Source organism: Amblyomma americanum, chromosome 8 (assembly GCF_052857255.1).
Source record: "Amblyomma americanum isolate KBUSLIRL-KWMA chromosome 8, ASM5285725v1, whole genome shotgun sequence".
Lineage (NCBI taxonomy): Eukaryota > Metazoa > Arthropoda > Arachnida > Ixodida > Ixodidae > Amblyomma > Amblyomma americanum.
In genome coordinates, this window is record NC_135504.1 from 11,618,984 (window position 1) to 11,644,806 (window position 25,823).

General features: G+C 47.3%; 1 protein-coding gene and 1 pseudogene across 1 annotated transcript in view; both read left to right on the forward strand.

The window, feature by feature from the left end:
• Positions 1–25,823, forward strand: part of LOC144100917 (uncharacterized) — a 348,220-nt gene that overhangs the window by 114,104 nt on the left and 208,293 nt on the right. The window lies entirely within an intron of this gene.
• LOC144102905 (U2 spliceosomal RNA) lies at positions 9,021–9,181 on the forward strand (annotated as a pseudogene).

Below are 25,823 nucleotides of genomic sequence, written 5' to 3' on the forward strand. Positions count from 1 at the left end.
TCGTAATACTGCGTCGTTCCGTTAGAGAACTTCCTCTCTACGGCAATCTTTGTTGAACGCAACAGCGATGAAGAAATGTGGCGTAAACTGCTCATCGGACGCCCCACTTCCTCCTCCAGGAGCAGCGCGGACACGGAAGCTAAGCGTAAAAGCGCAGAGAGAAAAAAAAGAAGTATCCAAAAATGTACGCAAACGCAATGGGCGGACAATACAGCGGACGGGAGGAAGCCAAACAAGCAACGCGGGAGATAGGACCAAGCGGGCCCCTACAACCACCACCACCACCACCACAGCGGGTGCGGCAACCCGCATAGCAGCGGCACCAGCCCAATTCATGCACTACCTGAGGAGCGCGTTCTTGTTTGTTGCGAGTGTTATTGCTTTCCGAACGGCCACAGAGAGAAGGCCGGCCAGCTCCCGTGTGCGAGCGAAAGCGGAGCGCGCGCGTGCGTTGCTCACACGAGTCGCTTTACTTTCCGGGTTGCCCGAGACGCCGCGGACAACGCTGCCCCTATCTCTCTCTCTCCCTTCGGTCTGTTTCCATCGCGTCTCTTCCTCTCTTCGGGCAATCGGCATCCGGTAATTGCGTGCACAGGAGACCGAAGCTTCGAGGGTTGCCTTGACCAGCGTACGGCATTGACTTTTCGGCGCGGATACCGTGGTACGTGTCTGAATCTGCCGACAGCCTTTCAGGGGAAAAAAAAAATTAGATACGCAAGCCCGAGCGCTCTATGCAACTTCTGCAGGTGGGCATCCCTGCTGACTGCCAGCGGAAACCTCTGCGTGCTATCGAAGTTGACGATGATGATGATGATGTCCTCTGATTCTTCTTCGTCTTCTTTTCTTCACCCTCTTCGTCCCCCTATTCTTACAAGCTCCATCTGGATACAATTATAACCTATCCTTCTAAGTTCGGGCCAGTGCATCAGTCTAGGTAAGAGCGGGCCGAAACGAGTGTTTCTGAACGCCCGCTAACTTTTAAACGTGTAATCTTACTAAGCGGATATTTAGGTGGAATAACCAACAACGCGTGCGCTGCAGTTCAGCCTAAGGCTGAAAAAACTGGTCTTTTTCAAAGACTGAAAAAAAAAAATCTCCAGCTGAAACTTATGGAATGAGAAGGTAGTAAAAAAAGAAACAGCGAATTTTCGCGTGGCACTTTTTCTCGCTACTTTGCAGCATGAGGGAAAGAAGCATCCTTGCTAAATTTAAGCAGTTATTACATTTAGTGCAGCGTATTAACTAACGGAAAGTTTCAGACGGTTTGTACCCCGTGTTCATACGGGACAATTATCTGCGCAGGAGGCTACATACGGCGCAGAGTTTTGGCTTATTTGACGAGTTACGTGCACTGAAGAGGTTGCTTTGTCTGTAAGCTTCTCGAGAGTGCATGTATTTTGGCGCGATGTAGCCAAAATTAGTTTGGGCTACAGCACCGAGGGCAACCGCGTTTTGGAAATTTAAAAAACTGAAATGGATATTAATTGCGGTGGCCTACATGTCTCTCAATAATTAAGGAGCCTAAAAGTAATAATCAAAAAAGGTAACAATTCAGTATAAGTTAACCAGCCTGCTAGTTAGCACAGCTTAGCTGTATTGTGATGTACTACGCTGCTGAGAGTGTTGTGCAGTAAAAAGCGCTCTTCCAACTCAAAAACGATAATAATAATAATTGGTTTTTGGGGAAAGGAAATAGCGCAGTATCTCTCTCATATATTTTTGGACACCTGAACCGCGCCGTAAGGGAAGGGATATATTTAAAAATTGTGTGAAGTCTTCGGTTAAGCACCCTGTATAGAGGGGAGAGTGACTTGCACACCAGATTACTGTGCCAGCTTTAAAAGATATAGGTGGTCTTTATTGTTATTCAGGGCAGCTTGTACCTTAGCTGTCATTACTGCCTCAAAGTGCGAGCGTAGTTCGAGCCTGCAGTATCCGGCGTGCATGCCTGGGAAGACACCTTGCGGTTTCTGCGCGATTAGTTTTTCGTTTACATGAACGAACTTTTCAGCGCCTTACTTTTTTTCTGGCAATACGGGAAGGATACGAATAAAGTGACAGGACTTGCGCGGGCCAGTAATGCACATGGGCACCATCCAAGTTTATGAAACTTCCCTACCGCCGCCCCCGTCATGTCTTAAGTGCGTCAGGAGCTAGAGGTCATACCGAAACAACAAGGTGTCGATATTTATATTTGTGACATTCCTGGAATCCTCGCCAGAAACCAACATCTGCTGAATAACGTAATCTGTGGGCCATATTCAAAGTTCAATCATTCATTCATTTATTCATTCAATCAATCAGTCAGTCAGTCAGTCAGTCAGTCAATCAATCAATCAATCAATCAATCAATCAATCAATCAATCAATCAATAAATCAATCAATCAATCAATCAATCAATCAATCAATCAATCAATCAACCAACCAATGAATAATCAATCATTGTCCCTAAGACTAAATGGACGCAACCCCACTACATGACATTTTCTGGGATTCCTGATCCAGCCTCTCCCCGTATGTTTCCTGACGGGCCGGCGCTAACAGAATGGTCCGTAGAAGTCGCGAACATGTAGAAGTCACGAACATGTCGACACAGAGGCCTTGAGTCCACTCTTCAAGAAGAATTCGAACTGATGTTCATCCTCCCGGTCCCCGCCTTGCCGCTGTCACCGCTATCATTCCGTTCTTTTCCACCAAAGCCAACACTTCAGGCCTGCACCATGTCCTCTAGGGGACTGGAAGTTCTACAGGATCCACGAGAAGTTTTCGCGTCGTGGAGGCATTGAAGAAGACTTCAAGGGTGTCACTGCTTGTAAACTTCTGTACGCCGGCTTTAAAAGGCCCCAACGGACACCTCCTCTGGTTAGCAAATATCAGTCTTACAAGCGAGACCTACGGAAAGTGCGTTTTGGCGCCCGTCCGCTGTGCGATGTCAGTGCACGCTAAAGATCCCCAGGTGGTCGAAATTATTCCGGAGCCCGCCACTACGGCACCTCCTTCTTCCTTTCTTCTTTCACTCCCTCCTTTATCCCTTCCCTTACGGCGCGGTTCAGGTGTCCAACGATATATGAGACAGATACTGTGCCATTTCCTTTCCCCCAGAACCAATTAAAAAAAAAAGCAGCACTGGTTGCGGCGTGGCCGAGAAGTTCGGGAGTGTTTGTACCGTTAACAACATATTTTCTACTCTCACGCATATGTGTGTGAAACTCCTTGACTGACCTTGACTACTCCGCATAGTTGCTGCGAAAAGAGCGAGTCAGAGTAATTTTAATAAAAAACTCAAATCAAGCACTCCGTGGTCGAAATTATTCCGGAGCCCTCCACTACGGCACCTCTTTCTTCCTTTCTTCTTTCACTCTCTCCTTTATCGCTTCCCTTACGGCACAGTTCAGGTGTCCGCCGTTATGTGATACAGATACTGCGCCATTTCCTTTCCCTAAAATCCCAATTTTCATTTTACTCCGCTCGCAATACGCCTGGTTGTCCAAGGCAAACTGGTCATCCAGTAGTACCGACGACAGCTAGGCACTCCACTGTTAGGGCGGTGAAGTGGCTGTACCAGCCAACAGAACAGGAGAAATGACAGGGTCCAGATTTTCATGCGGAGCAGTAGCTAGGAAATGAACAGTCAAAGTGGAGTTCGAAAAATAACTGCAAAGTAACGGGTGTGATTAGGGTATAGGCTACAGTAGTTAAAGCAGCTCCACGCAATGAACGCCGATGTTACATCATCCTAGACTAATTTCTCGGCTCATGAGCTTTCATGACCTCGCACTATCGCAAGCTCTACAAGCCCACCCAATGGCCCAAGCTGGGCCATCTCTTCACGGTTCGACGCCAGGCCTCTTCAGAGATGGACGCTGGCAGTGTCGCATTGCGTGCACACTTTCCCTGTCGGTCGGAATGCCACTCCCGCAGCCTCTCAGTGAAGCGGTGCACCCAACTAATAGCGAAAAACGGGAGCACGCACGAAGCCACGGAGGCAGCGGGGCGAACGAGTGCGCCCAGATCGTGCGATAGACGTCGCCTGTTGCAGCGCGCCACGCCGTCTGTGCGGGCCCGTTCCACTTCGGCCGCGGACATCCCGCACCACGACGAAGACGGCGGCAGGGCGAGTCCGAGGGAGGAGAGAAAGACGCAAGGCTTATGGGGCAGGGAAGGAGGTGTTAGGAGAGAGGTAGACGAAATAGCTCGGTCTTCCGTCGGACAACAGGAAGGCGTTCCTCGCTCTGTCCGGAACTTCTTTTTTTCTTTTTATGTCCCCGCCTCTAGACACACGCGTGTCCGGGTATAGAAATGAGATACAAGAAGACCTGGAGCCAGTCCTTTCTCGGCCTGGTATCCCTGCTTCCGGCCTCGACAATGTGAGGCAGGCCTGAATTCACAACTCGGCGACGATGTGCAAAGTCGCCCTCCTGCTTTATCACATACTTTCTTGTTCTTTGTTCGCAGCTCTGTGGCTGGAAATTGCACCGGGAAGCTGCATAAAAAGGGCCAGCTGCGTAGGCACGTACTTCCGTATACCTCGGCATAATCGGCGCGACTTTTCAGCGGCGCTGGTTTTGATGGGGAAGTTGGTTTGTACTTATGGTTCCGTCGTTGAATAGCAGCTGATTTGTCGGGCGTGATTGACTCTCCTGTCAACTTTGCGTGCCTTGTTTCCTCGTGGTTACATAGGATCGCGCTTGGCCAGGCGACTGCAAGTCAATGAGCAATGGCGAGCAGCTATTAGCGGTCGTCGCTTCCATAAGTAGGCGCAATGGGAACTTTCAGTTTTGTAAACAATCTCAGCTGTATCAGGGAGTAGGAGCTCTCGAGATCATTCACAGCATTGCCTTGCGATCTAGGCACACCTGGCTATAATGTGGATCTTGGAGTGTGTGTTGTGATGGGAAGGAAGGGGTCCTGCAGTAGTCTCAATTCTCAGCCTTGTAGAAAGGTGAGTATTGTAAGTTTTCCGGTAAATGGTTAGACAGACACATGTTTATCATTGGATGGATGGATGGATGGATGGATGGAAGGTAGGAGCATCCCCTTTGAAACGGGGCAGTGGTTGTTGCCACTATGCTCAGTTTTTTTCCTTTATTTTTGTTTACTCTGCTGTAAGTTGTTAATACAATTCGCCATTTCCTTTAAAAAAAAAACGTCTTCCTGCACTTTAAAACTTACGTCACCTCTCTGCTTTTGTACCACCAGTCCTCCAATCGCTTTTTGCTAATTTCCACCGCAGATTTATTTACATGACTATTGTCATCTCTAAACCCTAAGGCCTCAGTAAGAGTGACTGTGCCTGCATCGACATCGGGATGGATACCATCGCATTTTAGGATGAGGTGTTCTATTGTTTCTACATATTTACCACACACAGCACATGTGTCATCTTCTTCGTTAAATTTTTTTTTTATTGGGGGGGTGTCCAGAGCGACACCTAGCGGTTGACACCACGAGCGCAACTCAAAAGCCACCCTGTGTTGTTGCCGCATTTGAGAGCGTGGTTTTAGACTTTGAAAGTGAGCCTATAGCTGGATTCTTATTTCGGAGAAGACGACGTACTGTGCATCAGTCATCGAGGAATTGGATGAGTGTCTCCAAAAAACATCCACTCTGCTACACCTTACAAGACGGAATCAGCGGAGAGCAATTGTGTTTTCCGCGTATGGCGCCGTCAACGGCATTAAGGTTTACTGCCTGGGGTGTTTACTAAATGCATTCTGCCTGTTTGGCAAGCAAGCGCTCGAATTATATTAAACACGGCTTAACTAGGTCTCCGCTACAAAAGGGGGCTTGCACTGCAATGCCTTTGGTTTTGCTTTTCCACGAACGAAGCTTTGAGTGGACGCTTCCCGAACATGTCGCAAGGAAAGGACATCGACGCTTTCGGAAGGCTCATGATCGTCCATCGAAGTACGGGAACGGTCCGCTAACCTCCTCTACCTGGTCACGTGACCCAAGGTCGTCGTCCTGCTGATGCTCGAAACAAGGCCGCTCCTGCCGAGTGATAAGTTCCTTCAGAGCAGTTCGCACAACACAGTCGCAGCCAGATTCGATGCAGGGGCCGAGCAATCCATTCCGCTTTCTTTACTCCCCCCCCCCCCTCCCCCGGCATTGCAGCGCTCTCTCGGCCCTCTCACTCGCAGGGCCAACGCCTGTAGAGAATGAGAGAGAAGGGTATGCTCCGAAATGAAAAGCAGTAAAAATATACGTGCATGAAAAGTACGCTTGACTTTAGTCGAGGTGACCTGAACAGTGGGTGTAATGGGCGGTAAAACCTGGCAGGAATTCGGCCGGCCAAACCGCCGACGGTGCGCATGGGCAAAAGAACGTAAACAAAAAGGGGAAAATATCAGCGTGGGAATGCGAAGTGAAGCCGTAAAGATAAAGAGCTAGAGGGATAAAAACGAAACTATGGGACGCATCCAGAAGAGGAGGCCGGCACATGCAAACCCGGGGAGCGAATTCAAGCGGAGACATAAAAGCGAGAAAGAAATCACTAGGATAAAAGAGAGCTGTGCCGGCATCGCCAGTTCGCACAGCATTCAAAGTCACATCTTCGAGTATCTCTGCGGGTGCAAAAAGTCGACCGATGGACTTTGGATGCAGCGGCAAGAAGAGTCGAAGCAAAAGCAGCGCGATTCCAGATAGGTTTTTGTCGTTGTCTCCGTGAAGAAGGGAGCAGTGCACTAAAGAAAAATACAACTGAGTAGGAGAGGTATATTCAGGAGGGATAGAAAGAACGGCACGAAGAATGGAAATTGTGGAGAAAGGAAAGGCGTTCAGAAATGGAGAGAGGGGGAGAGGGAGTGAGAGCGGCTGAAAACCGGCTGCCCGCGATCCGGCTCGCTGGCACGGTATGTTCTTCGGATGCAGTGGACTCCTCCTTCTCCTCTGTTCTCGCTGCGACCGATCGCGTTTTTTTTTTCTCTTCTTTTTCTGGGCGCGCGTTTTTGAGATCGGGGCGCGGCGGCGGTAGCGCGTGCACCGAGTCGCTTTGCACGTTCTTGTCTCGACCCGAAATCGGGGGCGCGCCGCCCCGGCCGCTGTGCACTGCAGGAGCAGAGCACTGCAAGCGTGAGGAGACGGCGACTGACCGCGTTTCACTTTTCCTTCCTTCTTTCTTTCTTGTCATCTTTCCTTATTTCATTTCATTTATTTCCTCTATTCTTTCTTTCTTTCTTTCTTTCTTTCTTTCTTTCTTTCTTTCTTTCTTTCTTCCTTCCTTTCTTCCTTTCTTCATTTCTTTCCCTTTTTCTTTCTTTCTTTCTTTCTTTCTTTCTTTCTTTCTTTCTTTCTTTCCTTCCTTCCTTCTTTCTTTCATTCTTTCTTTCGTTCCTTCTTTCTTCCGTTCTTTCTTCCTTTCTTTCTTTCTTTCTTTCTTTCTTTCTTTGTTGTTTCTTGTCATTGTTCTTTGTTTCATTTTATTTATTTCCTCCGTTCTTTCTTTCTTTCGTTCTATATTTGTTGTTTCTTTATTTGTTATCATTGTTCTTTGTTTCATTTTATTTCTTTCATCCGTTCTTCCTTCCTTTCGTTCTTTCTTTCTCTTTTTTTCTTTCTTTCATCCTTTCTATTCTTCTTTTTTCTTGTTTTCATCCTTTCTATTCTTCTTTCTTTTTTTCTTTGTATTCACTTGATCTCATCTTTTTTTTTCTCTCTTTCCTTCATGATGTCCTCTTCATTTGCCTGCTGTTTCTTTGCGATTCGTTTGTGCTGTCTTCAACTTCTCTTACTTGTTCTGATCGTTTCACCCTTATGGATTTTCCTTGTTGATATTTTTTTTTTCCTGTGGTATTTTCCTTTGTCTTTCCTCCGCTTCCTTTCCCTTTGATTCTTTCTCCCTGAATTCATTCTCTTTTCCCGCTTTTTTCTTCCGTTCCTTTCTCCATTTTCCCTGTGTGCTTTTTTTATTGTTTCTCCCCTCTTTCCCCCTTTGTCTCCTTGTTACTTTGATTCCTTGCTTTTATTCCTTATTTAGTTCTCTCGTTGTTTCTCTTTGTCTTGCTGCCTTTCCTTTCGTGTTTCGCATTTCCTACGTTTTCCCCTTTTTTCCCTCACTGTGCCTTTTATTTTCATCTCGTCTCGCTTCTTCTCTTCTGCTCTTTCCTGCCAATCACATCCTGCTTCGTACTCTTCCATCCTCCTCCTCCGGCGACCCCTCCCCCTCAGTAGAGTGTAGTTGTCGGAATCGCCGGCTGCTCGAGGTTCCCGAGGGGCCTGCCTTCCACTGAACTGACGCCCACGTACTGGGAGCAGTGAAACCTTAGCTGCATCTGCGCCGCCAATCTCCGGTCCCCCTCCGCCGGCATCACTCATTCGTAGCTGCCTATCGAAGATCATTAGCAAACGTTGGCGCCTTCGTCCAGCGAGACGGAGTTCTGATTTCTTGAGCATGAGCTGGGCTTATAAATATCACTGTTGCAGGGGGCCAAAAAAAGTACTTTCGTGGTTCATTTTATGCAGTTGTTCTTTTCTTACAGCTCCTTAGTACCACATCAACTACTTTTACCGAGATAGATTTGTGTGGGATTTCCTCTGGTGTAGTTGTGGTTTTCATAGTAGTAGTAGTAGTAGTAGTGGTGGTAGTAGCAGAAATAGTGATGGTAGTAGAAGCTGATGATGGAAAGGACGTCGGTCGCGGTTGGTTTTCCTAGTGGCCTTTTGGTAGTGAGTGGAGGGTACCTCGTAACGAGAAAATAAATTACAAATAAGCAAACACGTTTACGCTGGGCCACGTCGTCTACTACAGGTTGATAATTTATGCGCTCATTCAAGCTTTGTTAGCATAGAGGGGCAGATTCAAACAACACTCCTGGAGCAGTCCTGCGACAATTCTGGGGGTAATGGCGGATGGATAGGTTAATGGGTAGTTGTGAATTGAAGAAAACAATTATGGAATAGGTTTGTAGAGATATTGTTGGGAGGAGACCTTGGGTGGTCGACAGAACTTCGATGCCGACTACCTGGGGCTCTTTGACGTGGGCTCAGTTCGCACAGCACAAGGGCGCTATTGTACTTCGATGGTGGCTTCATTGCTATTGTTACGAGTTCGGACCTCGTCGAGTATCTGTTACGGGTCCAATTGGACTTATTTTTGGAAATGTGGCGGAGAGTTTGAAGGATGCTTCACTCTCGCCACCGGTTGGCCCGGTATTGCACTGCCTCCGGGATCGGCCTTGTCTTTAGTGCGCCTTTACTATCCCGTCTTTCTATCCCATCTTTCAACTCTCCTACTATCTGCACGTGGTAGCCATTGTGGCTCGGCTTGAGCCAGTGGGAAGGCATGTGCACTTTCCTTTTCTTTCTTCCTGGCAACAAGTTCTCTCTCTCTCTCTTTGTACTTCGCTTCCCTACAAACACGGCCCCGACGGCTGGGATAGAACCCGCCACTTTATGGTAGTAGTAGTAGTAGTAGTAGTAGTAGTAGTAGTAGTAGTAGTAGTAGTAGTAGTAGTAGTAGTTGATGATGAAAAGGATCACACTACTGTCTTCAACGCGTATCGAACGATTAAGTCACAACATGGTCTTCCTCGCACTTTGCAACCACTGGGAATCTTCGTTCCGTCTAGAAATGCAGCCAACACCATCAGCATATCAATGGCAGAGTGCTCTTTTTTTTTCCTCTCTCCGAAGAATGATACATGTTTTTGCGGCAGGTACAGACCGGCATTTGATTATGCCAAGGAGGACTCAGTCCCGGATGGCATCCGCTTTACCCCAGTAGCAAGTCGCCAGAGAGTCATGTCCACTTTCTGCATGCGCTCCCCGTGCTCTCCGGGGAGGGTTCTTCCATGAGTAATGAAACTGCTGGGGGCCACTGTAGGCCTGAGCGGCGTGTCCCTTTGCCGGTAGCATGGCGTGAATACTTAATGCTCGCGCACGGGCTCACTTCGCTTTGATTCTCTGTTGCGCTTTGCACAGCGACTCAGTAGAGGCAAGGGGCGAAAAAAAGGACACAAGAGAGCGGGAATAAGGCGCCCATTACGAATGGAAGAATCGGAGGCTGTTTTTCTTGTACCGCCATCTGCCGCAAGAGACTAGAAATAAGGAACCAGTCGTTCTAGACAGCGTGAAGTTCGTTTTTAACTTCAAGTAATGGCACGAGGCTTGCCGTGAAGCGGGCTTTTTTTTTCTTTCAATTTTTTTTTGTAAATGCATCCTTTGAGGGACATTGCTTACCTGGAAAGTTAGGTTGGCGATGATATTACGAAGTTCGCGAGGATAAGGTGGCCGCAGCTGGCACAGAACAGGGTTAATTGGAGAGATATGTTGGAGAGGTCTTGTCCTGTAGTGGGCGTGGTCAGGCTGATGATCCATCGAGGTGGTATTAAACAGAAAAAGGTTTCCTCCTCGACTGCCGCTGTATGTTGTCCGCCATGAAATGCCTGTCATGATGCTTGGGCGTTTAATTTTCTTGTTATTCAGCAGCAGCTACCGTCTTGTTAGCACAGCTGGACAGCTGCATGCAATTCCCGTTAGGTATGGACGCAGCTGTGTTAGGTCGGCGAAGGGTATACGCGCGGATGCTTGTCCCTCACTGAAGACCGTTACGTCTCTAGAGAGGGGGGTATAATGTCTTTTTTTTTCTGCCGTTGGACGCTGATAAGTTTTGTTCACATGACTATTGGTTTTTATTACTTCTATAGATATCTATATAACTTAAGAACGAAGTGCAAGATGCCCTTCAAAGGAAGTTCTGCAACCAGTGACTTCGACCTATTATCGTGACATCGCTCGCAGGTTCTCACTTGAAGGGCATTTATTTGTTCTTCAGTGGATCCGACTATCACATCTGCTGTGCCTTCTTTTGTACTGTGCGTTGCATGCTGTAGATGTCGCTCTGTTTACTATGTGTAGTGCTTTCTGGCTTGTTAGGTCACTGCTTGAGCCTCTTTGCTCAATTTTCAGGCGATAAGGAGCTAGGTAGCTTCGCTATCAGGCACGAATCTCTTGGTAAATGTTCTTATCGATAACGCAAGTGCAATAGAAACCTTATACGATTGGATTTAATCTGGCTTCTGGCCAAGCAAGCTTACCACGACTCGACAACAGCAATCAAAGACACTTTGTATCCTTCAGCTGCTGGGGCATGTTGTTTCGAACAGGGCGACGTAAGGTGCAATCACTCCGCCTAAGATTGCGGCGCGCTGTACCGGTTTAAGAGGCGCAATCGGTTCTTCCGAGAACCTGGTTTTTATTGGACAAAATAACTGCTATCGTTTTTTAAGCTTCCCGCCCGTCAACCTGAACAAGTCCAGCCTTCTCTTGCAAAAATTTAGAAAATTGGAACATTGTATGACGCTGTTATGGAAATATTGATGGTAATGTTCTATTATTCTGATATGTAGCAAAATCTTTTTCTTAAAGTATTTCCAGCGATAGCATCGAACAGTTAAGACTGCCGTAGAAAACCGATGGGGGAACGCTTTTAACGACAGCCAAAACGTGAATAGAAAAAAAAAATACAAGACTGCCGTCGGGTGATCTGCGGATATATTAATTTTTATGGCGAAATCTTACGTTATATGAAAAAATTGCGTTAATAAACGGTTTCCCGCTCAAAAATGCTTCTGTCCAGAATTACTGGGTAAGTCTTCAACTGAACCGCGCTTACGTGCGCGCCACCTAGTCGATCGAATTCAGTCAATCCGCCTCCCGCAGGTGATCAGATACGGATCGACTTCAAAATTCTTTCATCTCGATTCGCGAGGCTTTACCTGAGCCCGATAAGTCGATTCGACCCCACTTATGCCGGATTCATACAAACGCGTTGATCTGCGTAGATAGCCCCTATGTCCCGAATGAAAGCGCTGGACGATGCCTCTGCCGTTGCTTTTGTAGCTAACTCGCATGGTTCCGCTCCTGATGAGCTCAGGACCGCTTTGACAGCCCTTAGGACCCCCGCAAGAAAGCCCTTCACGACTTCACCATCCGAACGCCGCATCCTTACACTCTAATCTCCAATAAGCCTAATCTCTAATCTCCATCAAGGAGTAAAAAGGGTGTAAGCTGTCCTTTAGCACACTCCTGTTTAGGCGTTCCCCAGCATACCTTGACCCTGAAAGGGAATGCGCTAGAGGGCAGCTCACTCAGTTTTACAGCGAGAGCTGTTAGGCGCCCGTCCCTGGCTTTCTCGTCGCCGTCGGCGTAACCGGTGGGTGCGTTACCATGGTTTTCACCCATGGTTTCCATGGCGACCCGGGTATGGTTATCATCCGGCATGACGCCACGTAGGATGTGTTAAGGCATTTATTAATGCTGTGCGTCTGTTTGTGTCTCGTCGCCTGATGTCACCTTATGTGTCCCTGCCACCCTGGGTCGCATAAGCCTACGGGTGGCTCTGTTTGGAACAGCCGCCTGCCAAACCTAAACGCCTGCACAGCTAACGCTGAATCTCGCGTTGCACAGTCGAGATAGTCCTGGGAATTTCTTCTTACTTCTTTTTGTAGTTTAGAGCGTATTTTCACACAAGGTGTTCCAGGGCTACCCCTCCGAAACACCGCTAGTTCATACCCTGCGTATGTTGTGTGCTTTAGAAGTTATCTTCGCGGCCGCGTGCAGGAAGAGGGGACTAGAAAGTGAAAGTGCACGCACAGTGAGGCACTGCGCAGGCCATTTGCGGACAATTACGCGACGCGGGCCACTCTATTCCTGACGACGAAGCGACACGCGGTGTAATGGACCTCCGCATCGCGCATACGTCGTGGTTGGAGAGCGGAGCACTACGAACGGAGGCTGGCCGACGGGAAGGTGCGTTAATGCGACTCACGTTGGCGGGCAGTGCTAGCAGCCGCTACACCATCCCAGCAGCTCCATGGCTAGGAAGCGGCCGGGGTTTTACCTCTACTGTGCACCCCGGAATAGAGTATACGCCAGCTGCGGTGACGCTGTACACGCGGAAGAAATAACACGCACACCTGTACTCTTCCAGAATGTGTAAAATTATCCAGTCGCAGAATATTTTCCGTGGAGGGGGGGAAAGGGTATAAATGTTAAGATTTCAGCAGGAAATCGTGCCTGGATTGCACAGAAAATAATCCCGTCTTCCAAGCTGATTATTACGCGATTTCTGGCCAGATCCTAACATGTTAATGCCATGACTCAAGACTGCTTTCAGTGTCTGAACCGACCTTACTTTCACTCATTTCTTTCCTAAGAACTCGACGTTTAACAGATATGCACACTGCATGCAATTCAAACAGCAAGTGGATTGCCCGTGGAAAATGGAATGCTGATGAACTGGGTATCGGTGTATTTTGGACTGTTTTCCACTTCCTGTTCCATTCAGTTGCCACATTAGGATGTATTACAATAATTCTCGTGAAGTGTTTTGCACTGTTCTGTTCTAAAGTTTTCGACCGTTTTTTCCCACTCCGTTATGATAATGTGCGGTACGAAACCGCTCCTATTGTTGTATTTTCGCACTGTTTGTTGTTTGCACTGTTTTGCGCGCTTTTTTTTTCCTTTCGTTCTTGTATCATGTAGTATATAACCACTCCTATCCAGGCCCTATTTCGGCTGATAGTATCAATAAATAAATAAATAAATAAATAAATAAATAAATAAATAAATAAATAAATAAATAAATAAATAAATAAATAAATAAATACGCGAACGAAAAAACGCTCACTGGCGCCATACTGTAGTTACTTATACATCGCGGATATCTGTGTGGCGTGTCGCGCGGAGGCATCCAGCTCAAAAACGATTTTCTTCGTTTGTCGATCCAGGCTGTCGAGGCTGGAGATGGCTCTAAGCAAGGGTTTTCAGACTTCGGTGCACTTGTAATGCGTCCACGTTTCGAGAGGTGTGTACATTTGTTCCGAAACTATAATCAAGATTTAATTGATACATCTGCACAAGCCATGATTGTGCATGTCTTGTTTACAATATTCGTGATATATGCATTTCCTTGCGCACTAGTATGTAGAATAGTACTTTGTCATTGGAAGTTATTATGAACCCTCTTTCTCGGAAGCAAAGCTTTTGCTCATTAACTCGCTACTATTAATTACTGATTAATATTGATTAATTAGCTATTATAATTAGTCAATCAACAGAGCAAGAGTCCAATCAAGCACAATCTGCAAATGAATCAGTCATTGAAGAAGTACCGTTTTTCGTGCAATGCGCAACGTGGAAATGGAAGGAAAAATTAGATTTAGTTCTCGACATCTTGAGGCACTTCAAAGCAGGGGCGCCTTTACAAAACTGCAGACTTCTACTACCGTGACCTTGTAGTATGACGTGGGCTGCTGTCCCTTCCCTTAACCTCCTCCGCCCCTTGCCTAATGTCATCCCATTCACGGCCTCCGACTGAAGCAGAGGTTGCACTCTAAGGCCTGAAGTGATGACGCAGGTCACTTTCCCCCCCCCCCCCCCCCCCCGGTCCCTCCGCTCGTCGCGTTCAAACAGGCCTAAGAAAAGACTCTCTAGTTACGCTCCCTCCTTCGAGGACATCATACGCGATGAGCACTGGCGAGTGACATTTAAATATACCGAGCGAACTAGCCGCCAGATGGAGTGAGCTTCGCAAACCGCCCACGCCGCCTGACACCGGTGTTTATCCAAGGCGAGGGCGACGCAACCCCATATGCGCTCTCACGGGGAGACCTTTAAATTACCCTCCGGGCAGCAGGGGGCAGCACCGGGCGACATATACGGCTCGCCGCCGCGGGCACTCGGCGGAGCGTCGCGTAATTAACGGTCTACCGGGGTCGCACATAGCGTTAGGAGACTCGGTTACCTATTACTTCGCTCGCGCACTATTTAATTATTTTTCTTTGCTCATATTTTTTTTTCACTGCCTTTTAGGATCCACCGGTGATGGCTAGTGGCCTAACCCGTTGAACTCTGGAAGCTGGGCGACGTTGAAATGCTGCAGCAGAGCGTTGTAGGGGGACGGGACGGGTTGGTGAGGGCAGATAAGCTTCCATTAGGCAGTTGACGAATGCTGGGTGTAGGTTCTGTACGCTTCGGCACGAATTACGAGAATTATATAAAGTTGGGACATTTTCATACAGGGTGTCTCACCGAAGAGATTCGGCAATTTTTAAAAATAGGCTTTTTGAGTTAGTAGAGCGCTTTTTTTGGGCGTAGCATTTTCAGCGCTTTAGCACGTCAGAATTCAGCTTAGAGGTGCTAGCCAGCAGGCTCGTTAACTAATACTGAACAGTTAACATTTTAACTTTTACTGGTTAGGCTCCTTATTTATTGAGAGGCGTGTAGCCCACCGTAAGTCATAATATCCTTATCAGTTTTTAGAATTTCGAAAGCGCGGTTACCCTGGACACTGTGGCCCAACAAATTCTGGCTACATCGCGCCAAAATACATGGGCTTTGGAGAAGCTTGCAGGGAAAGCAACCTCTCCAGTGCACGTAACTCTTCGAAACAGCCAACGTTTGTTGGGCCACAGCGCCAAGGGTAACCACCTTTTAAAAATTCTAGAAACTGTTATGGGTATTACTTACCGTGGGCTACACGCCTCTCAGTGATTAAGGAGCCTAGCGGTAATATTTAAAACCTACCTATCAGTGTTAGTTAACCAGTCTGCTAGTTAGCATGTCTTAGCTGGTGTACTGCACCACTGACAACGTTACGCCGGAAAAAGCGTTTTTCTAAGTCAGCTCAAAAAGCCTTTGCTTAATAATTGCGTAAAGTCTTGTGTAAATTACCGGGTATGTGGTTTCGAGGTGGTTCTTTCAGGCAGGAATCTAATGCGAGAGAGTGTCTATGCGCGATTCTTCTAGCCCCTGCACTTAGAAGTGTTTACCACTGCCTGACGCCTGTTGGAAAGGTTTTCACTGAGAGGACGTTTCTGAGTTAACGAGTAGAGAAATCAGGGCTATTCGCCTTCTTTCGGGCATCTCAAGAAGCGTGTAAGCTTACTCGCGGAGAAGAATTCACCGCAGACGCTCCTTCCTGGAATGTCTGGCTTCTTTAGTTAACTACTGCAGAAACTAATTACGCGAAGGCAGACTTGCGATTCTCATGAGCCAAGTAGACGTCTAGATGCCGACTTGGCTCAACCTCTTTTCTTGATAGATTTTTATTTTTACCTTTACTCTTAACGTTAGGGGGAACTATTAGTGGGTGTATGCACGCAGCCTTGAAATATTCATGCGTAGGAAGGCACGGAATAACTTGGAAAACACGCAGAGGGCAGCGTTACTGAATACGGGCGTCTTTGAAAGCTAATTTTCTGATTTAGTTTTGCTGTTTCCAACGACAGGGCGCTTCCTTTCGTGTCTTACATGGCCCGCATGGAGACAGGCGTAGTGGCCCCCAGTTCCAGCGTCCCTGGCACTTGCCACTCCTTCCTTCTTGAGAACCTCAAAGTCTAAGAGTGTTAGTCGTTAGCACTTAGGCCGGCACTCGGCAATTTAGCCGATATGTGTCTGAAGCCTGCTTGACATTGAAGCAGCACAACTGGCCCCCTCTGGTGGCATGTGGGCCAACTAAGTCACGTGACCTAGCGACCTCATCACATTATGACCACTGGATTGTTCCCAAACTGTCAGTGTGACAGATGGCAGTTTAATTGATGATTGGCCGCAAGAGGTTGTTTGGGAAGAGCAACCTGCGTCTTACAAGCCCCACAGATGGCAGCACCTTTCATCGCAGGGCAGTGGCACATCACTTAACCACTGCAAAACTGCGCCAGGAGTACAGTATGATGACTCCTAAGGATCTACGGGTGTAGAGTGCCAATTTCGCATATGAGTGCAATGACCCATTAACGCTATCGTGTCATACACGCAACGCAAAGGTTAAGTTCGATTTCGCCGATGTTTGCCTGAAGCTTACTTCCGTTGTAAAAATGGTCTATAGACAGTCTATAGACTTCTTATAGACTTTATTGCCTCCCTATAGATATTTATTTTTGTCTATTCATAGTTTATAGACTTTCTATAGACAAAAGTCTATTAAAAGTGTGTGGCCATAAGTCTATAGATTGTCTATAGACTGCCTGTAGAATTTGTATTGCTTGCAGACTGTTCTCTACGGATTGTCTTCTGAGAGTCTTAGAGTTTATGGACAGTCTACAGACTGTCTAAAAAATTTTGTAAGGGTTGATCTTGAAAACCGAGCCTCGAACCGAAATCTAAGTGAAAACCGAAGTGCTAGCGCACATCTTTCGTATTTGGAGTAACCGCGCTAAATAGTCCGCTTTTTTTTTCTTTAAGTGCGCGTGCCTGTTTATGTTTCTGTAATGTGTTTGTATGCAATCAGCGTCATATAAAGCGCGAACAGTAGAATATAAGGGCGATAAAAATGCACGAGAACAACTAGCTCCTTGAGAAGAGGTCAAGGCGGTGTCCATTAACACTTGAGCGCTGTGACCTTGGCGCATCGGAGGTAACAGTCAAGTGTGCTAGCGTTCATACTGTCTTGACTAATATCCGTTTTTTCGGTGAGTTTCAATTAGAAGTGTTGACCTCGTTTCAGTTGGCGTTGATAGCGTCTGAAAAGGAGTAGTTTTCTTTGCGAATTCTTTGCCGGCGAAACCCCAAGAATGCTGTTCGCCTAAAGCGAGTCACTTGCGTAAAATATAAAAAAGGGGCACATCCGTCCATAGAGGTGGTTCCACATGCCGCGCGTCTTTTTTTTTTTTTGAGGATTGCACAGGCGTTGATGACGTCATGGCAGCTCCGAGAAAAGTCAGGCGCTCAAGAATGCGACTCGCAGCTGTGGGATCAACTGAACGAACATATTCGGGCACGACAGCTGCACCACAGTGCAGCCTGATGAAACAGTGAGACCAGCTGTGGTTCACCATATACGTGTGCAAAGCGAGACACTAAACAAGCGAAATGAGTTGCCGATACAACGTGCCTTGCTGTGAGAAGTTATGAGGGTTGTGAGTTCCGCCTGCAAGTCTGCGTACATCTACTTCCTGATTACGTTCCTTATCAGTCGGTGTTATTTTTACCCCGCGACACTCGGAACGCAGGGCTTGCCGACAAGTACGCGGCAGAAATTGGCGACGTGACGTCGGCCGGACGTCGGTGTGACGCGTTTTTCCCCGGTAGGCGTGGGGAGTAGGAAAGGGTGAGTGCGCGGTGATCCTGGGAGTGCAAGTTTGGTGAAACAACGCAAGAGAGTATGCCCCATATTACGTCACAAGACCGTCTTACGGCTCAGGAAAAGAGAACAAGCGTAATAGTACTTACAGACGCACGGTTGGGAAGACAACAGGATAAAAATAATAAAGCTAATCGTCTTCGCTGCCCTTCTGATCTTCTTGATTGAAATTTTCGCTTGTTTGTTTGCGACAGTTTCTGTATTCAGGAAAGGTTTGGTATATCAATTAGTTACGAAACACACGCGCGCACACACATACATACATACATACATACATACATACATACATACATACATACATACGTACGTACATACATACATACGTACGTACATACATACATACATACGTACATACATACATACATACGTACGTACATACATACATACATACATACATACATACATACATACATACATACATACATACATACATACATACATACATACATACATACATACATACATAGATGCATACATACATAAATGCATGCATGCATGCATACATACATACATACATACATACATACATACATACATACGTACGTACGTACGTACGTACATACATACATACATACACACATACATACATACATACATACATACATACATACATACATACATACATACATACATACATACATACATACATACATACATACATACATACATACATACATACATACATACATACATACATACATACATACATACATACATACATACATACATGCCTGTGCCAAATACAAGTAACATAACTGCGGACTTAGATAACTAGCGCGTTTTGTATCGCCTGACTTTCTGAGGTTACTTTAGGAGCTCCTTTTGTTGCGAGTGGTAGTGACACATCATGGAGATGCAAACTTGAGTTCAGAAATTAAATTACACGAAAAAAAATAATACGCGCGGAAATATGCGACAGATACGAATATATGCGACGCCTGTTGCAGTGGTCGTGAAAACGATTCCGTCTGGCTATTGCTCCTTAATTCGATTTTCGCACGCCCGAAAAACCGTCGGAAGAGCAATCGGCTTGCTAAATCAATCAAGCAATTTTAGCAGGTTCTATAGCTACTGCTGCGCACTCCGAATTTTAGCCTAGCTCACTCTGACGCGGCATTTACGATCCCGGATGGCAAAATTAGCCATCAAAGAATACCCCATCGAGCTAAGGAATGAATTGCATAGCTTTTCGAAAAGAAAAAAGGAAACAGGAACGTGTCTGACGTCTGGCGCAGCGCTCAACAAACGCCTCCTTTCATAAGCGCTCGTGTCAATATTTTCAGGGAGTTAATCGGCTTCTAGTGAGTGACGACCTTGTAACTTCTGCGCGTTTCCCTTTGTTTTTAAACGTCGCTTTTCCAGCGCTGGTCGGCGTGTGCGCGAGCGGCGAAATATGAAACTACGAACAATCGAGGAGACGTTATTTACACAGCTGCAGAGAGACGAGCCGAAGAGATGGACACGTATGTGCGACTGGCTTCACGGAACATTCCATCCATTGAACGAATGGGATGTCGGGGGTTACGGGTTCGCACTAAAGCTGGCGCTCGGCCCGGCTTGCAAGCATTGTTTCAGTCCGTGTTTGCGTTTTTTGTGTTTTTTTCTTCTCCTCATTCTATTTTCGGGCAGCCAAATCCGCAGTGCAAATAACGCGGGAACGCGTGTTCTAACCCCCTGCTCTGCCTTTCTGTGCGAGCTCCCGAGCAAATTGCCCACAGTCCGCTCACATATCCCCCCCCCCCCCCCCCCCCCCTTCCGCGTCCTCTTCTCGTGCTATACCGTGACACAAGTTTTTCGCGTCGCACGTTGCGTGGGCCCGCTGGGAAATTTTAATCCTCGTGTGCGCACACATACCGAGTCTGGTGGCAGTGGTGGCTGCGCGGCGGCGTATTAAGCGTGCCAATTGCAACGACGGGCCGCCTCCGCGTTGTTTGGGTCGATAGACTTGGCGGGTATTAGAGCGTCGCGGGGGACTCTATTTGACAGTCTCGCTCCCCTTTTATTTGTACTCTTTACTGTTTTTGTTTACCGCTCGATGTGGAACGCCCTGGCTGTCGTTCAGTAGCTAGGGTGTTGTTTTTGCGAGCAAGACGTGGGAGTTTCGGTGCTCCTGGTTGCTGTGTTGGTGGCGTTCCGGTTTAAAGAACGCAAGCAGGGACCACGTTTCGATGCTAGCTGTGTGGTGAGCACTTGCAGTGCATTGAAAATGGACTTCCGAAGCCGTAGCATGCACATTATGATGAGGGCTGGGCATACCACATTAGAAAATAACGAGAGCAGTAGCACTAGCAATAATGAGACGGAGGGTTTTCCCATCAGGGCGATACTGAAGTTAAATTCGTGAGGTGATAGTTGGCGTTGCATACTTTGAACAAATTTTGTTTACAGGCAGTTTGCAAGAGGAGGAAAGCGTCTTACACCCATCTGTCAGCTTTTCTGGTGACTGTGGCTTAGGACACCATTGTTTACGCTGCATGTGTGAAAATCATGCCGATTTGCTCTTTTGTTCGTTTGTTGCTCTTTTGTTATGTCCCCATACAAGCCGAGAGGTGAGTGAGTGAGTGAGTGAGTGAGTGAGTGAGTGAGTGAGTGAGTGAGTGAGTGAGTAAGTGAGTGAGTGAGTAAGTGAGTAAGTGAGTGAGTGAGTGAGTGAGTGAGTGAGTGAGTGAGTGAGTGAGTGAGTGAGTGAGTGAGTGAGTGAGTGAGTGAGTGATCTAGGTAGCTTGCTAGCCAGATATTTCGGTAGCTGATCTGCTGGATGAACTGAATGCTTTGGAATTTTTATATCTAAATCTCTCACAACGTACGCTCGCATCCCTGCTCGTTTCCAGCTACTCGTGTCGTCGTTTAGCTGCCACAACCAACAACGTTAAAAAGCCGCGTAGTGCACGCCCAGCGGATGCAAGGGTGCACTGCGGGTTAGTTAACTATTCACAGTGGCGGCTAACCTTGCCAACCATCCATTAGTATGGACGCAGGCGCTGACTGGTAATCTACGTCCCATCCCTTTAGACGCGCAAAGCGTCTAGTGAATCCCCCTCCAACCTTTCCTGTCCTACAGCATCCACAGTGCTTCTGAAGGCCGCGTAGATTCTCGCGTATAGTAAGTATTCACCGGACTCACCTCGTGTACGGCGTGGCACGGCTGATCAACGAACGGCACCTTAGCTCTGAGCTCTTCGTTCGCTCATTTATCTTATTTCTTTTTTCCCTTCCCTCCATCCTCAAACGTGGAGCTCTTCATAGCCCAGAGCCATCGCTACTCATTTGTCTTCTCACGCGTGCCTCTCTTGGCGTCCGGGGTAATTCTTCTTGCAATGGCAGTGCGCACACCACATTTGGCAGCTGCCGCGGTCCGACCCCAAAGGTCTTGGAGTGCGTACATTTTATTTAGCGCGCTGGACAGGTCAGGGAAATCGCGTCGCTTTTCGCAATATTGATGACCGATTGCGCTCTCTCTCTCATTGAATGCGATTCTTCGTATGTCTCCTCCTGCCCCACAATTCCCCCTCTTCCGGCTTCCGTGAAACCCACACCTGAGGGGCGTAGTCACCGAGAGCTCCCTACTAGCATATTCATGAGCTCGAGGCACTACTCTTTATAGTAATAAACGCTCAGGAGGTTATCCATTGTCTTCCAAAGAACGGAGCGATCTAGACGCGATAGGATTGCGCGCTATGTTCCTGAAAACCGCCTCGAGTCGGCAGCGATCATCTTTCATCAGCTCTTGACTTATGCACTCAATTATATTGCGTGGTGTGTTTCTCGTTCCGGTTTTCGTTCCTTTATCTGGAGGTGTATGGTTTACACTCAGAAGCCAGAAATGACTGAAGATCCTACAAGGGTTGGTGGTTCGGGGACTGACGGCGTCATCAAAATATTGGCAGTGGCTTAGCTCGGCTATGCCAGGATATACGCAGCGAAAGCTAAGGCATATCTTGGTTGCAAGCCGATGGCGCGGCGCGCGGCTTCTCCTGTGACGTCACACCAGATGGCGAGGAGGTGGCGCCGTGGCTGGTCACGTGACCAGTCACGTGGTTGGTCACATGGTGCTGCGCGACCACGGTGGGACTGCGAGCACGGCGAAACTGCGAGTTTGTGGCCAATGTAGCTTTTGCTACAAAAACTCACAAGACGGTTACGACTATGTAACGCGAGATTCAGCGACAGCTCTTTAGGCGTTAGGCGTTTAGTCACGTGACCACTGCTGCAGTGGTCACGTGATGCACCCCTGCAGTGGCAGGCGGCTGTTCCAAACACAGCCACACGTAGGCTTGTGTGACCCAGGTTGAGCCCACCGGTTACGCCGACGGCGACGAGAAAGCCAGGGGCGGGCGCCTGACAGCTATCGCTGTAAAATATTAGTCCCTTAATGAGGAACCACTGGTCCAACATCATCATCATCAAAAACCCAAGCACGTAGAATGCAGGGACAAAGGCCTTTCCAGTGAATCCTGTCGTGTGTCAGCTGCGGCCATCTTATCCCAGCAAACTTCCTAACTTTATCCGTCCACTTGACTATGACACCCCCCCCCCCCCCCCTATGTCTGCCCTCCCTAGCTATTATTCAGTTCGGGACTAACCACAAAGGGACGAACAGCCATAGTTATTCTCCGAACTTACTAAGCGCTTGTCGAAAGTGCGTAGTCATGCACTTGGTCCCGCGTCGCATATTTTTGCCTTAGAGCTTACGGATATAGTTTAGAGATTCATCGGGTTCTCGAAGGGTGCTCAGGCGGCCTCCCTAAATCTAAATCGTTAATTTTCCGCCTTTGAGAAAGGTGATTTTTATCAGCTTAGGATTTTTGCTGAGACCTCCAGCTTTTTGGTGGCAGCCTTCCGTACATTTTTGTCAGGACAGCTGGAAACATTCATTACCTGCTGACATGGGTGGCTCAGTGCTTATGACGTTCGACTGTGAGCCCAAGGTCGAGGGTTTGATCCTGGTCGCCGCGGCTTAAGTTTCATGGAGACGAAATGTAAAAACTCCCGTGTGCTAATAGTTTGGAGGGCATTGGAGAGCCCCAGGTGGTAGAAGCTGTTGAATCCTCTACTGCGTGAGGGTCTTGCCTGGAAGCTGACACTGTAGCTTTGACGCGTAAAAACCCAATATTAACCTTAACGCGTCAGCGCTGACTGCTACTTGCGACAGGTATCGTTTGCTCACGCATTCGATAACGTCTCAGCTTCTCCATTTTAATGGCGTCAGGTTAGCGAATTCAGTTTATACGGTACTTCCAGCTCTGTTGCGCGCAAAACTTGCGAGCTTTGCTTTTTCTTTTTTCATTCAGGTGACGTCAGCGATTTCTTTTTCGCCGCTACGGCCACGTGTCTCTTAGCGTAGAGTAACGAAGAAGAGTGCAGTGCTTCGTGTAGGTGCTGAAGCGAGGAAAATCAATTACCGCCATGATGTCACCCTGGCAGTCGTTCAGACCACGAGCAGTTGGACGCTAATGGCAGTTATTATGTTTTTAACATTTTTGTTCTCTTCTGTGCTCTCCGTTTCTGAAGGAGTTACGACAGCGTGTGCCAATTTATTCCAGTACAAGGAAAAGGAACGTTAGTTTCGCGTTAGACCCAGCCGCAACTAAAACCCCGTTGGTTCGCACGACCGTGAGTAGTTACAAGCGGTCCTGAAAAATCCCCCAACGCGGAGGGGAATGACTGTCGTTATTCTAACAAAATGAGGTTCCATAGCGCAAAAACACCCCCCCCCTTTTTTTTTTGTGCTCACGGGTTTATAAAGGCACAAACTAGATGCAAGAAAGAAAACACATGAAAGGTTGTCATGTTGACCTCGTGAAATTGGACAACAGTTTTTTACCCACCGCGGTGGCTCAGTCGTTAGGGCGCTCGACTACTGATCCGGAGTTCCCGGGTTCGAACCAGACCGCGGCGGCTGCTTTTTTATGGAGGAAAAACGCTACGGCGCCTGTGTGCTGTGCAATGTCAGTGCACGTTAAAGATCCTCAGGTGGTCGAAATTATTCCGGAGCCCTCCACTACGGCACCTATTTCTTCCTTTCTTCTTTCACTCCCTCCCTTATCCCTTTCCATACGGCGCGGTTCAGGTGTCCAACGATATATGAGACAGATAATGCGCCATTTCCTTTCCTCAAAAACCAATTATTATTATTAACAGACTTTTGAAAAGCAAAAACAAAATTGAACCAATTGCAACCAAAACAAAACTTGAACCTCCTTCTTGGATGAAGGGCAATGGTCGAACTTGTGAAACGTGCATACAACTTTTTAGGTTTTCTTTTGGTTGCAATTGGTTTAGTTTTGTTTTTGATCTTGCGATGTCTGTTGTCGAATTTCACGCTGTCAGTCTGATACGATAAGCTTTCATGTGTTTCCCCTCTTGCATCTGGTTTGTACCTTTATAAACACCGTGAGCTCAAAATAAAACGTTTAGTGGAAATTAGCGCTTGTGTTTTGTCCCTTCGTTGTCTTCGCGCTAGGGATTCTCATGTGAATTATCTACTAGCCCTAACCATCACCATTCTAACCAAGTTTGGACGGTCGAATATGGAAGGCGAGGGGCCAAAGCTGACTGTGACGATGGCGACTCTCGGTGAGACTGGACGATTTGAGGGTGAAAGCGGGAGGGGGGCGTTTCCATTTGCACAGTTCACTTCATAAACTTTCTTTACTGAAGAAACTGAGGGTCATCATGTTTTCCCATAGAAAATATTTCGCATGGTCTAAAGTGGTCGACGACGCCGTTTCAAGTCGTAGTTTCCCGTCATGGGGATTCAGTGTCCTAATCACAGGAAGTCGAAGCTGACATTCCCCGCTATTCGCCTGCTTGGCTATGAAACTTCACGAGTTCGGAATTTGCTTTATTTGTTTATTTTAATATTTTCCTAGTTTTCCAGTACAAATTATCAAACACTGTTTGAACCCATAGCCAGAGGCTAGTGTGGGGTTCAAAAACAAAAATGCATTAAGGCAAAGACATAGCTCTTTTGTGAAATGAAAAGTACAGTATTACCATCAAAAACATCAAAACACAGGATTGCGTAGGGTGAAGTACATTAGTTTGCATGTTTTAGTACAGTTAACAAAAACTAACTAAACCAACACACCACATTATATACAAACCGAAGACGACAATCACATTCGTCAAATAAGGGTCTTGAAGCATGTTTCAATATTTTGCAGGTTTCATGAGACTTAGATTTCTGGTGCTAAACGATTCCAAATCTTGGTTCCTGCAAATTCAACCAGCCGTTCACTGTAAACATTATTATTCTGTATTATTATTCTGAATGTGTACGCACAGGGTCTTTCGTTAGACAGTTATTCATCCAGTGATGCTTAGACGCCGTAATGCCTCATCCACAGCCCCTAGACTTCATTCCATCAGCCAATCTCTTTTCATTTGTGCCGATGACCATACATTTCGTTTCGTCTCATAACCACTTTACATTTACCCCTCGAGGCAACAGACAGCCATAAAAAGAAAAAAAAATCTGCACAAACTGCGGAGCGAACCGACCGAAATGCAACCCTTCGCAAACACAGCTCTGCCTATGAGGGAGTGAACACTGTGTCGCGATAGCGGGGCCCGATAGCGCTCCTCCTTATCTAACCCGCGCGACAGCAGCTGCGTAGGGTCTCGCCTGGCGCAAGCAACACGCGGAGCTGGGAGCTGACAGTCAGTCAGCTGCCCGCTGCGCGCGCTCTCCGTTCTCACCCGCCGTTGTCAGCTGTTGTGATACCCGAGCACAGCGGAT